Source organism: Dinoponera quadriceps, unplaced genomic scaffold (genome assembly GCF_001313825.1).
Source record: "Dinoponera quadriceps isolate SergipeBrazil2010 unplaced genomic scaffold, ASM131382v1 scaffold278, whole genome shotgun sequence".
Taxonomy (NCBI): domain Eukaryota; kingdom Metazoa; phylum Arthropoda; class Insecta; order Hymenoptera; family Formicidae; genus Dinoponera; species Dinoponera quadriceps.
The window spans coordinates 131,644-144,192 of NW_014554664.1; positions in this window are offsets into that span (position 1 = coordinate 131,644).

The window sequence follows — 12,549 nt, forward strand, 5'->3', positions numbered from 1 at the left end:
CGGTAATAACGTTAAAATTAAGACGTTACTTCTCAAGTTGAACGATAAATAATATATCACTTTTAATATGTGAGTTTCCTAACCCTGGCTGTGACATCTATTATATTTTTAAGCCACCAGCGCGGTGCGCCCGAGACTTCAGTGCGACTTCGTTCGGCGAATACTTCACAAATGCTAATTAGCACAGCCGGTGCTTTCTGGGCAAGCTTCTGAGTCGCTCCGCGCGACAAAACGCTCCGCGCTCGGTGAATCCGCGCCCGGAGAGCGCGATCTATTTTCGAGCTCGAGGAATCGCTGTTGTCGGGCGGATTCTCGACTCCGGCTCCGTTGCTTCTTCGAGGGGTTCGAAGAACAAACGACAAACTGCTCTCGTGTCTCGCTCCGCGACTACGTGCCCGATTTAGCCATGTAAAAACCACAGGATTGGGAAAGTTACTCTTCTAGAGTAACCCGTTGCTGTTATATGCACGAAAAAAAAATAAGTTGAAATAACAAAATACGTGGTTGATTCAAAATAAAACGTCGATGTCACGAAGTGCCACAAATATCTGTAGTTGATTCGATTGTATTTGTCATTGGTTTCAATAAAATTTATCGCGTTGAGAGAACAATATACCGTCTTTAATTTAGTAAAATATAATGTTGCACTGAAAACACGTTGAACTGTAACGATGTTTCTAAGTTAAGAATTCAATTATGATATAATCACAGGAATCGTAAGTATGATTGAAATAATACGAAACAATACAATTGTTTCAGGAAAGAAATACTACAGATATCACTCAACTAGATATGGTCGCGACAAAATATCAACGTTATCTTTCGCCTATGCATAGATAAAAGTTGTAAAAAAACCATAAAATGTTAAGGAAAAGGATTTGTGTGATTCATTATATTTCCTTATCACTACGAAATATTTGAAATAAGCACGTAAGTCCAGATATTAATTTTTTCTGTGGCACTGATTTGGAAGAAAAATTGCCACGAACGTACGATTTGGGATGCAACATCAATCTGTATTTTCGTTTATCATAAATTCTGCCGACCCAGACAGAACAAACGTCTGAGAGAGACATTTTAAATGAATGATTGAATACTTGCCATTTCAATTGCGAAAACAGGTGTTTTGAGGTCAAGAAAGATATAACTAACGACACACTTGTTTAAATTAACTGCACTAATTCAATAATATACTAACAAGTTATTAACTTTATATGTAATTGAAATAAATAATTATTTGGTTGAAGTAACTTGATACACGATTGATTCAACGAAGTTTTTTTTTCAAAACTGCTATAATGCTGACGCAAACAATAAAGCAATTGAAACAATAGCATTGCGTTAGTTTCAATAATATCGCTATTGAATCAAGAACATTGATTTCAAGCACACTGATGGTGTTGAATCGGCTACTTATTTTTCCATGCAAGAAGAGAAAGATATCTACTAACTTCGGGAGGTATCCACCGTAAGTGCGTGTGTGCGTGAGGTGAAAAGACGATTTTGTTTGGACCTGTATCGAGCCACAATTATCTGTCTATGTTGTCCCGTCACGACTTGTTGTTCCTATTAGGTCTTCTATTCGTCTAGCCCCCTATCCTGTTTCTCTCCGTTTCTCTTCTCTTCAGCTAATTCCATCGGAGGTAGGCTGACCTCAACTGAACCGACGTCTGCGCGCGATATTTTCAGACATGAATTCAACACTCGACATCTAACAATTACGCGCGATATTCCACCGCGTTGATATTGCCGTTCCTCAATTATGGACTAGAAATAAGAATTATATCGCGATATGATAAAAAGCAATGATAAAGAAATACATCGAGTATATAAAAATCTTCAAATATAGTATAAATAATATTTTTATACAGCTTTTCTTAAAAATCTGCTTTTGGATAAAATTATTCAGAAAAAAATATTCGAAAAATATTTAATAGGAAACAGTACAAGGTACAAGGTATTTATCAAAAACAAAAAGGAAACGATTAACATCGCCAAATAATTAGAGAGGATTCGTTGTTTCTTTTTCCAATCAAAAATAATATTGGAATTCGAAACTTGATATGCCCGAATTACGCTGCACAATATTTTATAATTTCGATACAATGTTGCAGAAATATGATAAATTATTTAATTATAATTAATTATTTATTAAATGTAATTGAATGATATATCTATTTTATTTTATCTATACACTCATTTATTATTATTGTAGGAACATTATCTTATATTTTTCACAGAAAAGTGAATTCATATTTCGTATGAATGTATATTCATACAAATATATTTATAATGGAGTATGTAAAGAGGATGTTTTTCAAGCACATATTTAGTGGAACTTAAGTTCATACACTTTACCATGTTTCTCATCTACGAAAATTATAGATGTAGCACGGACACGCACCAAATGGAAATTTTATCGGTAGCTCCAGAAAATGAGCTCAGCCACAGTTCCATCTTAAAAATGGCTGCAGATGGCGTATTAAACAGTCGGGTGGACTGCGATTAACCACGTTGCGACAGACCACAAGTTGTAGTGATTGGTTAAATCTAATAATTCATCATATCATGATCAACTGTAATTGGTGATTGTCAGTTGTAACGTGTTGAAACGGGATACTTTCATTCAAACAAAAAGCGATAATGCATAAAAGAAAGATTTCTTATTATATGAGTTGCTCGTTATTCCCTAGTGTTTTGCGCAGAAGCCATTGGTCACTTTTTAACAAGAAGCACAAAGTTGTTTGGTTAGATATTATCTTAGATGATGTCCAACCAATGTACATCAGACTTTACGTTTACACGGCAATGTTAATCCGGTTTAGTAACAAACGTAATTAGTGAACTTTTGCATCTGATTAACATCTTTTTAGATCCAAAAATATATTCCAATTAAATGCAAGAGTTCGCTAACTACAATAGTTACTAAACCGGATTAATGTTGCCGTGTAAACGTAGTCTAATGGCTCTCGCAGCCCAGCGCGATAGAGACACGATATGCGATACGTGACACGCAATGTCTAATGAGCATGCAGTTCTTCTGAAAAAGCAGTACACTTATTGGATATGGCGCGTCGTGTGTCGCATATCGCGTCGCGCATCACATTGGTATGCTATAAGACGATTACCAACCAATGAAGATGATTTAGCCAATGAAACGACTTTATGTCTCTTGTTGGAAAGCAACCATTAAAAACAAATTGCTCTAAACTAATCTTTTCATTCTTCTAGCATTTCTTCAACTCGAAATTTGAATGATACCACCTTTGTATAAAAAAACTCAAAAGCTACTGAAATATCATTAAATTGTATTAGCATATCATTTACTATCGATTGTACTAAATCTAATATAATTATACCACTACTGGGAAAATTGCTCGTTCACCATGACTGCTGATTATTTTATGAACTAGCAAGGATGCTTCAAAGCGGCAGTTACGATGCACGAATATTCAGAAATGACGCGCCTAATTCGAAATTTTTGATACATTTATACCTAGGAAATTAAACAGTATTAATAGACAGCACTGTACGACGAGTTGCTTGACGGATATACCAATTGGCTGTTGGATAGAGATTTGCTAGGGTATCTAGAGAAAAGATAAGAGTCCCTAGAAATTATCTATCCAGCTAAACGGCAGATTCGATAATATTTTCCAGTACAATGTATATAATACTGATCTTAGGTTGATATTACATGCGTCGTACAGCGAGTTTATCGAGCGTGCCGATTGGCAGTTAGATAGAGAATTTCTAGGGTATCTAGAGAAAAATTTAGGGACCCTGGGAATTCTTTATCCAACAGCCAATCGGCACATCTAATGCTCGTCTACGACGCATGTAATACCAGCTTTAGGATACAGTCGCGCACTATATCCTAAGGCGGAAGGGAGAGTTGTCGTATTTTCTAAACCAGGGGTTCAATTCTTGAATAATTCGTAACTATTCGTATATGTAACTTGCGAGAGATATCCAATGAGCGTATTGCTTTTACAGAAGAGCTATATATGTTTTATAGCAATAAAAAATATATCATGTCAAAACGGAAAAATATTATATTCAACAGATTTGTTACTAACACTAGCTGAAAAATTAAATACTTTTACTGCATGTATACATAAAAATTACGCGAATAATAAAAGAATATAATTTTTAATAAAAATGTTTAACATCGATGTCGGCAAAATATCGATTATCGATACACATTGATGATCAATGTTAAATTATAGATAGCAATTTTAATGTCAAATATCGATGTCACTCCTACTGATGCGAAATCGTATCCAAAAATTTCAAGCTTTAAAACTCTTCCTTTAGATATGAATTTTAATCACTTTTGATGAAATTACAGTTGCTTGAATCCTGCTTATTTTTTGAGAAAGCGTCAAGTGCTCCCCTAATTGTCGTGCGTAGTGCGCTTCAATGTTATTTTTTTATAAATATGTAACATATCAATCATATTTTTATAATATTTTTCTGTAATATATAATATTTTCACTATATATACCGCAATATTACCGCGGTATTTCTGTAATATCACGTGCTATGTGGGTTCTTATCAATTCAACGTTATTTTCATCATCATTTTTTCTCCTACCTGAAATGTCAGGAAGAAAGAGAAAGTTATATTCATGAATATGCTCTTTGCCTCGCACCTTTTCTACGCTAAATAGTTTACACAAAGAAATTTGGTTGAACCTACCTGACAATGGACAATCAAATACATTTTAGTTGAGAGATTTGAATGAACAGAATTGTTACGAACCAAATTCGCTTCTTATATAATCAGAAATTCGATTTTCTTCAGTGAAAACGCGTTCGTCGGTCGGTTGTCCATTGTCAAGTAAATTCCACCAAACTCTTTTCTGTGTACCATCGCGGGTACTTTCGAATGCTCGGTCTGAATACGCGTGTCGTTGGTCGCGTTCAGCCACCGCTAAGTGTGCGCGAACGGAGAGCGCTCCGTACCTCATGATCAATTAGTCGATCCGATTCTCATAGGCCCACATGATTCGTGAGAACGCGTGATTCCACGGCATTCCGAATCGCTTTCTCATGACGTGTCGCCGAGTGGCGGGCAAAAACGTGCTCACACGTCCCGCATATAATATAAGATCACCGTAATGCGATATAAAACGTGACTGTGGGTGGGAGTCGATCCGCCGTGTGCTGTATCCGTCCGGATCTGATTACTCCCCGTATTCACGGGAAAAGCTGGAAAAGTGCGCCCACATACGGAGTGTCTGACATCACGTGTGCATCCACATACTCGTTTGCAGGTAGAGCGACTCTCATCACGTTGAACAGAAAAGTTCTTTACCATCTTGAAAAAACAACCCCGATAATGATTGAACTGATCGACGTGACACACACCGTCGATTTTTCTCAATTTTCTCCGGGATCGTGTAAGATTCGAAAATAAAAGTAAAATGTTTGAAACAGGCTTTATCTTTAGTTCGCTGTAGAACACAAAAATATGCGTACAGTCTAAATTTGTCAATTAAAATAAAATATTGGCGAAGTACGCGTAATGTGGCGAGACAAGCTTTATAGGACGGTCCGAAAGCTCTTCTCTATCTACGCCTTTGCTGAATTGCGAATGTAAAGCGGTCGAGTAAATAGAAGATAGAACATAATTGCAGAAGAGAAAAAGGACGCGAAGAGACTCTTAGCTGCTCCGACACGAGTAACTTATTTCAGACGAGGGTTCGGGAACAATAGCTCGACACCTTCGAGAAGAGGCATAGCACCCACACGCGGAGGACAACCGCTCGACGATCGGAACGAGACCTCCAGGACCCCGTATGGCGAAACCATATGTTTTTAAGTCGGCTCTATGCTGGCATAAAGATGACTCTTACCGACACGCGACCCGCAGCCATCCCTAACACTCAATTCTCGGCGGCGTTTTATTGCGACCGAGGGAGGCGTACCGTTGGCCATGGAGTCTCTCTCGTCGCGATTGTAGTAGTTCGCACGGTTAAGGAGAAGAAAGAAACAAAAATTGCAGCGATCGTTTTATCAATATACAGAATAAATACGATTATCGTGTCATGTACATTTAGTAACAGAAAGATCAAATTATTTATTTATTTTTCGATAAATTTCGCAACGCATCCGTGTACAGGAGAAAATTTGTTTATACAGAGAGAATGTTACAAAATTCTTTAGGATTAAATTCGTTATAATCGAGAAACGCACCGACATTCTGCCTTAATTTATTTTGCTTTCGTTTTATATGTATGTGTGCTGAAAAAATGTATATAATAAAAATAAAATAAAAATATATTTATTTAGTGGGTACTAATAATATTTTTATTGATGTCTAAATTTTATTTAAATAGAATAAATATAATTGCTCTCATAAAAAGATACGGTTTTAAGAATATTTTCTTATTTAGAAAAAATGTTTCCTCAGTGTATGTAAAAAATGTATATTAATGTAAATAAATACATTGTTAGTAATCATCAAAAATATTTTTTTTCCAAAATATTTTGTGTTGATTTTTACACAATGTGTTGTTTATATTTTAGGAAAGTCTAATATAAAAAAATTTATCACGTTCCTCAGCAAGATAAACTGTACTGACGGTTTATTTCTGCATCTACTAGAAACACAGTGAAATTAAAATTAAATTAACGTTCAAAAAAATTATATGAATAAGATTTATAATATTTCTTCGTGTGGTAATTCTCAGAAAATTAATTTTCCTATCATATGCGTTCGAAAGAAAAATCATCAAGGTAAAAGTATCGTAATCTTTCTGTTGATACACACATAATATAACAATAGGTAAACAATTTGACGAAAAATATTTGCATCTATGATTTTCTTTTCTGTTTCTATGGGTTTCTTTATGTTTCGACATATTTTCGACGATGTAGCGGCTGCTTCAAATAAACGACGAAGTTGCGGCCACAGTGAGGAAGATTACATACGCGAAGACCGAACGAGACGAATGACGGATGCGAGTGAGCGAACGCGTCGCAAGAGTTAATCAGGATGCGACGTCATCGTTTAAAGCCGCGTTTTCTCTCGCTTCGAAGGGCGATCTGTGCAAGCACTCGTCGAAACCGCGCAATACGCGTTCACGTATCAGCACGATGCATTAGCGGAAATTGTATGTCCCCTCATTCTTGGAGAACAGAAATTCAATTTTTCTTTATCCTCCACACAAAGCGTCTTATTGTTTCCGTACTATGTATACTTATCGTGATTTCTCATTGTCTTTATTATTGTTATCGTTAAAAATATCTTATTATCATTATTTATAATTAATGTTATTATGATTTTTAGACATCATAGGGGAGAACTGGTAAAATCATACTACACAGGATATTTTTAAAATGTTTATATCTCACACAGAAAACAATGCAATTCGTTAAAGTTTTTGCAATTCGTTATGTTTTTCATTGCTCATTTTTATTTCATATATTTGTCATTAGATAGTGCTTATATTGAATAATTGCAGAAAAAACGGTGAGATACGATTTGGATGACTAGTTTGCATTAGGCAACTCTCCCCTATATATTAAAACGTTGGTTGTGTTCGTATATTCATCGCCGGTACTAAAAATTTATAATATACGTAACGCGAACGTAAATTTCCAGTACTGAACAGTGGATATATGAACACGCCTATTGAAACTATCCAATAAACAAAAAATTACTAATACAACACATAATTACAATGATATTTTATGACATATAATATTTTCAAATATATAGTTAATAAATTAAACTTACATTGATCTGCGTTTAAAGGTCTGTCTCAAGAAGAGTGTTGAATATAAATTATGTTTAATACTATAATATAAATACAATAACTTATGTATTATAAATTATACTTAAATTTTAATAATAAATGTAATAAATTAAATATCATAAATTATACTTATAATACAAAAATACGTTATAAATAATAAATTGCACTTAATACAAATAATAATAATACATAAATGTTAATGTTTATATGACACCTGATATATATAGATGGATATTACTATTGTGATCATTATAACACTCTTATCAATGATTTTTTCAACAAAGGGAGCATAATCGCATTAATAATTGGAAAATTAAGTCGCACTTTGACATAATGGAGAGCATCAGGAATATCGAGGTTGCATGGTATCGCCCGTATTTTTCGAAAACCCTGAACGATGACGAGAAGAGATTCACATGCTGGGTCGTGTGCCAGAGAAATAAATACGTATACTGAGAGATTCTCCCTATAGCCCCATCCGAGGCACATGAATAGACTCGAATTTCTCACGTTTCATTGTGTACGGCGACTCGAGCGTCGTTCAGCTACCGGTATGTTACGCCTGACGAATTATGATGGATACTAGTAGAAACACGTCTACGGTTGGTCCCGTATTGTATTCGTCTCGAACGCGCGTTACGTCGTTTTACCTGAACATATTTGTATTTGAAAACCTGCGCGTGAAAAAGAGCCAATATCCATCGCTACAGTTCTCGATTATAGATAGATATAACGAGAGAAGTCCCAGATTTGCAAATTAGTCACTTTCGATCTCAATTCTATCTTCTGATTTTAACACCAAAAGTAATAGTACAGTCGGCAGAGTAAAGGTTGCAATACACTTTTTTTCGATGAGTCTTGCAACGCAAGTCTTGTATCTAAAGGAAAAATGTATCCTCTGAGAATTACTAATAAACAAATTCTCCTATTGGATGTGGGATATGTTGCGGAACTTGTCGAAAAAAAGTGTTGCAACCTTTAATCTGCCGATTGTGTGTGTGTGTGTGTATGTGTGTAGCAATAAGCATGTAATAAGATTATTACACTGACAATGTGGTAACACTTATGACACTGAGAGAAAAAATATAATTATTTTCAAGGACAACAATGTCCTTTTTTTTATTTTAACCACAAAAATAGTCAAGAGAATTATTTTTCTAGTAAGTGTTCCTATATTGTCAATGATAATAAACTTACGCGCATGTTGTTACTACTATTTTTGTGGTTAAAATATAAAAAAAGAATATTGTTGTCCCTAAAAATGACTATTTTTCTTTCAATATAGAAAAATACTTTCCTTGACTACGTTTACTCGGCAAAGCTAATCCGGTTTAGTAACAACTGAAATAATAACTGAAATACACTGAAAAATGAATTTGGTTAGATCCATCTAACAAAATTTCAAATTCCCATGAATCAAATTTGATTCTTACAACTAGAAATTCTGTTTCCTTCGATCAAAATGCGTTTAGTTGTCAGGTAGATCCAACTGAACTTATTTTTCAATCTAATTACAGCTTATACATCCTTTACTCGTATATCCGTATCTGTTGACACGAAGTGGTTTTAACTAATCTCCACGATGAATTCTAAGATAATTTCTGAGATAATCAGATCTTATAACTGTACAATAACTANATAACTACATGTAACTGTATATATTACAAGATAAGTAAAAATAATAAAAATGGTAATAAAACAATATGGCCGTTTGAATATTTTCAAGTTGGCAATATAACCGTCTAAACCATTTTACTGTTTACAGAATTCCTTAAAACCGAATTTATAAGTCTACATCTCTTCGAAAGTAGATAAAAATGAATAACAACCGATATTATAAATACCGGTGCAAAATACTATTTAGACGATATTTTACATTATAACTATCCTAGCAAACACCAAGTTACACAACTGTTAATTATAATTTTCTACTCAACAATGTCGCTATTATGTAACACGTGTGTGTTATATAACAGTAACATTATTAAGTACGAAATTATAACCAACAATTATATAACTATAACTTGGAGTTTGCTGAGATGGTTGTTACCGTTATCGTGTAAACATAGTCTATAATTTTTTTACTTATGCTATTATAGTTACCAATACCAAATATTAAAAATTTGTTTTTCAGTGTGCATTAGAATCCACGGATATTTTAGAATCTGGAATTTCGTCAATAACTAAACAATTTTATTATTATTATTATTATTATTATTATTATTTTACTCAACTAATGTTATATAAAACATCTGATTTCAAAATTTTGCTCTGATTATTAAAATATCGGCTAAGTGGCGCAGTTAATATATTGTGTACCGCCTAAAAATGTTAAAAAATCTCGGAAATTTGTCCAGTTGAAGTCGAAGGACCGAATATCGATCTGTCTTCTCCTGAGATTCATGCGTGCAAAACGAATAAGAAAAATGAGGATGCGATATCGACTACCATCGGCAGGAAGAGCCTGAGAACGTAACATTTTGTCGATGAGATATTCACGCGGCACAGAGGGAGAGAGAAAGAGAGAAACGTGGCCGCGGCCAACGGAGGTTCGCCCGTCGCCTTCGCGCAATTACATCCAATTGTGGCAATTTAGTCCAATTGACGTTAACAGGCTCAATTGGCGAGCCCTCGCTGCGGGCAGCACCGCCGTCGTTAAACGGTCGACATACCTACGACGTAAAAAAAGCGGATGACGCGTGTAAGAAGAAAAAGAAGAGCTCCGCTAGTGTTCAGAGGTCGACCGCATCCGCCTCCCTTTCTCTCTCTCTCTCTCTCTCTCTACATATTTTTTCTTAGTTGTTATTATAAATACACATGTGTGCAACACGTCTATTTAATAATTATACAATACATATGCAATATATATAATAATTAGATAATAATATTTTTACTTAGAAACACACACACACACACATTTTCTCTCTCTCTCTCTCTCTCTCTCTTTCTGTCTCTCCTTCACACCCTCTCCTTCTCCTTTCCTTTGACCTCTAATGGTCTATTGAAATGAGAAGTGTTCGTGTGACGTAAGACAATTGATAATTGATACTTCATAAGGAATAGCTCAAGCGTGAGGTGAAATATTCCACTCAATGCTGCCCGTGAGGAACTACTTCGCGGGACGCCTCGTGCTTCGTTCCGACGTCAATCCATCGACGGAAAGCCTGTCCTTCCAGCTATATACGAAAAATATCTCATAAACAATAAGATCGCTCATGCAAGATAAGTAAAAGGTTAATACAGTGATCAGAGAGGGTGGCATATAATTGCGGCGCGGTCGGCCGGTCGAGTGCCGCGGTTCCACGACAGGAGAATTAAAAACGCCGACACAATTGCCGCACTAGGACATCACGGTACCGGAGAGACCGATGGATTCTCCAGCAGGCTGGAAGCCGAAGAGGTGGAGTTGAAGAGGCCGAGCCACTTTGCCCCTACCCTCGATATGGAAGAGGGGATGACGACGTATCGCGCTCGTGTTCTTATCTCTCCTCGAGCTCCGTGCTCGCCGACCAATCGCCGGAAGAGAGGAGAGCAGGTGGGGAGACTTCCTTCGCGCCACCGTTGCCGGTCCACGTCGACGTTCGTCCTTCCCTCCGCCGCTTTTATCGCGACGAACCTTCAATTTCCCGAACTCGCGGGCATTCGGACTCGCGATTTTCCTGGGTTACCACGGAAACCCAATTTTCAACGCGGTCCCGGATGTAATATAGAACCACGATAACGTCGGAGTGACGTCAGAATGACGAGAAACAGACTAAGAAAACTCACTCCTCGATCGTATTCTCGTCATCTTGATCACTCGGAGTCATCGCCATTTTCTATCCTACTCGGGATACGGACCTTGTTCCGCGACTGGAGGTTCACGCAACGCCTTCGGACCTTCGCGAGGAACACGAAGAACAATGTCGGAAGGTCCTCTCGTTTCTCCCGATCCCGATGCCAGTTGGAATGACGTCGGTTGAACAAGGCCCATTGCAGAGACTACGCGCACGACTCTTCGAGGCGCGCGTGTTTCCGGTGACGCGGCCTCGCATCCGGTGACGCGCGCGCGCGCGAAAACGCGATGGCGGATGAAGTTGGCGAGGGAAGTCACTGGCGAAGGTTACGGACAGACGGACGGACGGACGGACGTTCGCGTGTGCGAGCACTCTTGCCGGTGTTCTTCGTGCCTTCGCGCTCCGACACCTGAGGCGAGCCGTCGCTCTATCCGTCCGCGGCGCGAAGACGACACCCTAGACGACACCAGTCAGTCGGGCTGCCATGTTTACCCGGTGGTTTACGCACGGAACGAGATGCAGCCGCGGCGGATGCCGAGGAGAAAGTCGCGGCGGCGCGGAGGGTCAGTGCAGGAGGCGACCCAGCAGGCGTGTTACTGCAGCCCGGCATCACCGGGCCTTCACTTATATCGTCGCTCGGCTAATAACGCTAGTAATGTGATATGATTAGCTTAGTTGAGTTCAGTTTAGTTCGTATTCGTTCAATTTAGTGGTTCGCCAGCAAAATCACATCGAGTTAAACCCATTTAGGCCAGTTAAGTTACCGACTTCTCCTCGTTCTCTTGCCGGCCGGCCGGCCGGGGCCGCAGCCTCCACGGCCGCATCCCCCGCGACGCGCGGAAGTACACCCGTGGACACCCCTCTCTCGGCCGCCCTCGAAGCCCGCATCGCCGGTCGCGTCGCCGTGAAATTGGAAATTAACCCAGCGGGAGGCGCGGACACCTCGTTCCCCGAGTGGAACGAATTAGTTCGCGCGAAGGTGACACCGACGACGGTCGATCTCGCGT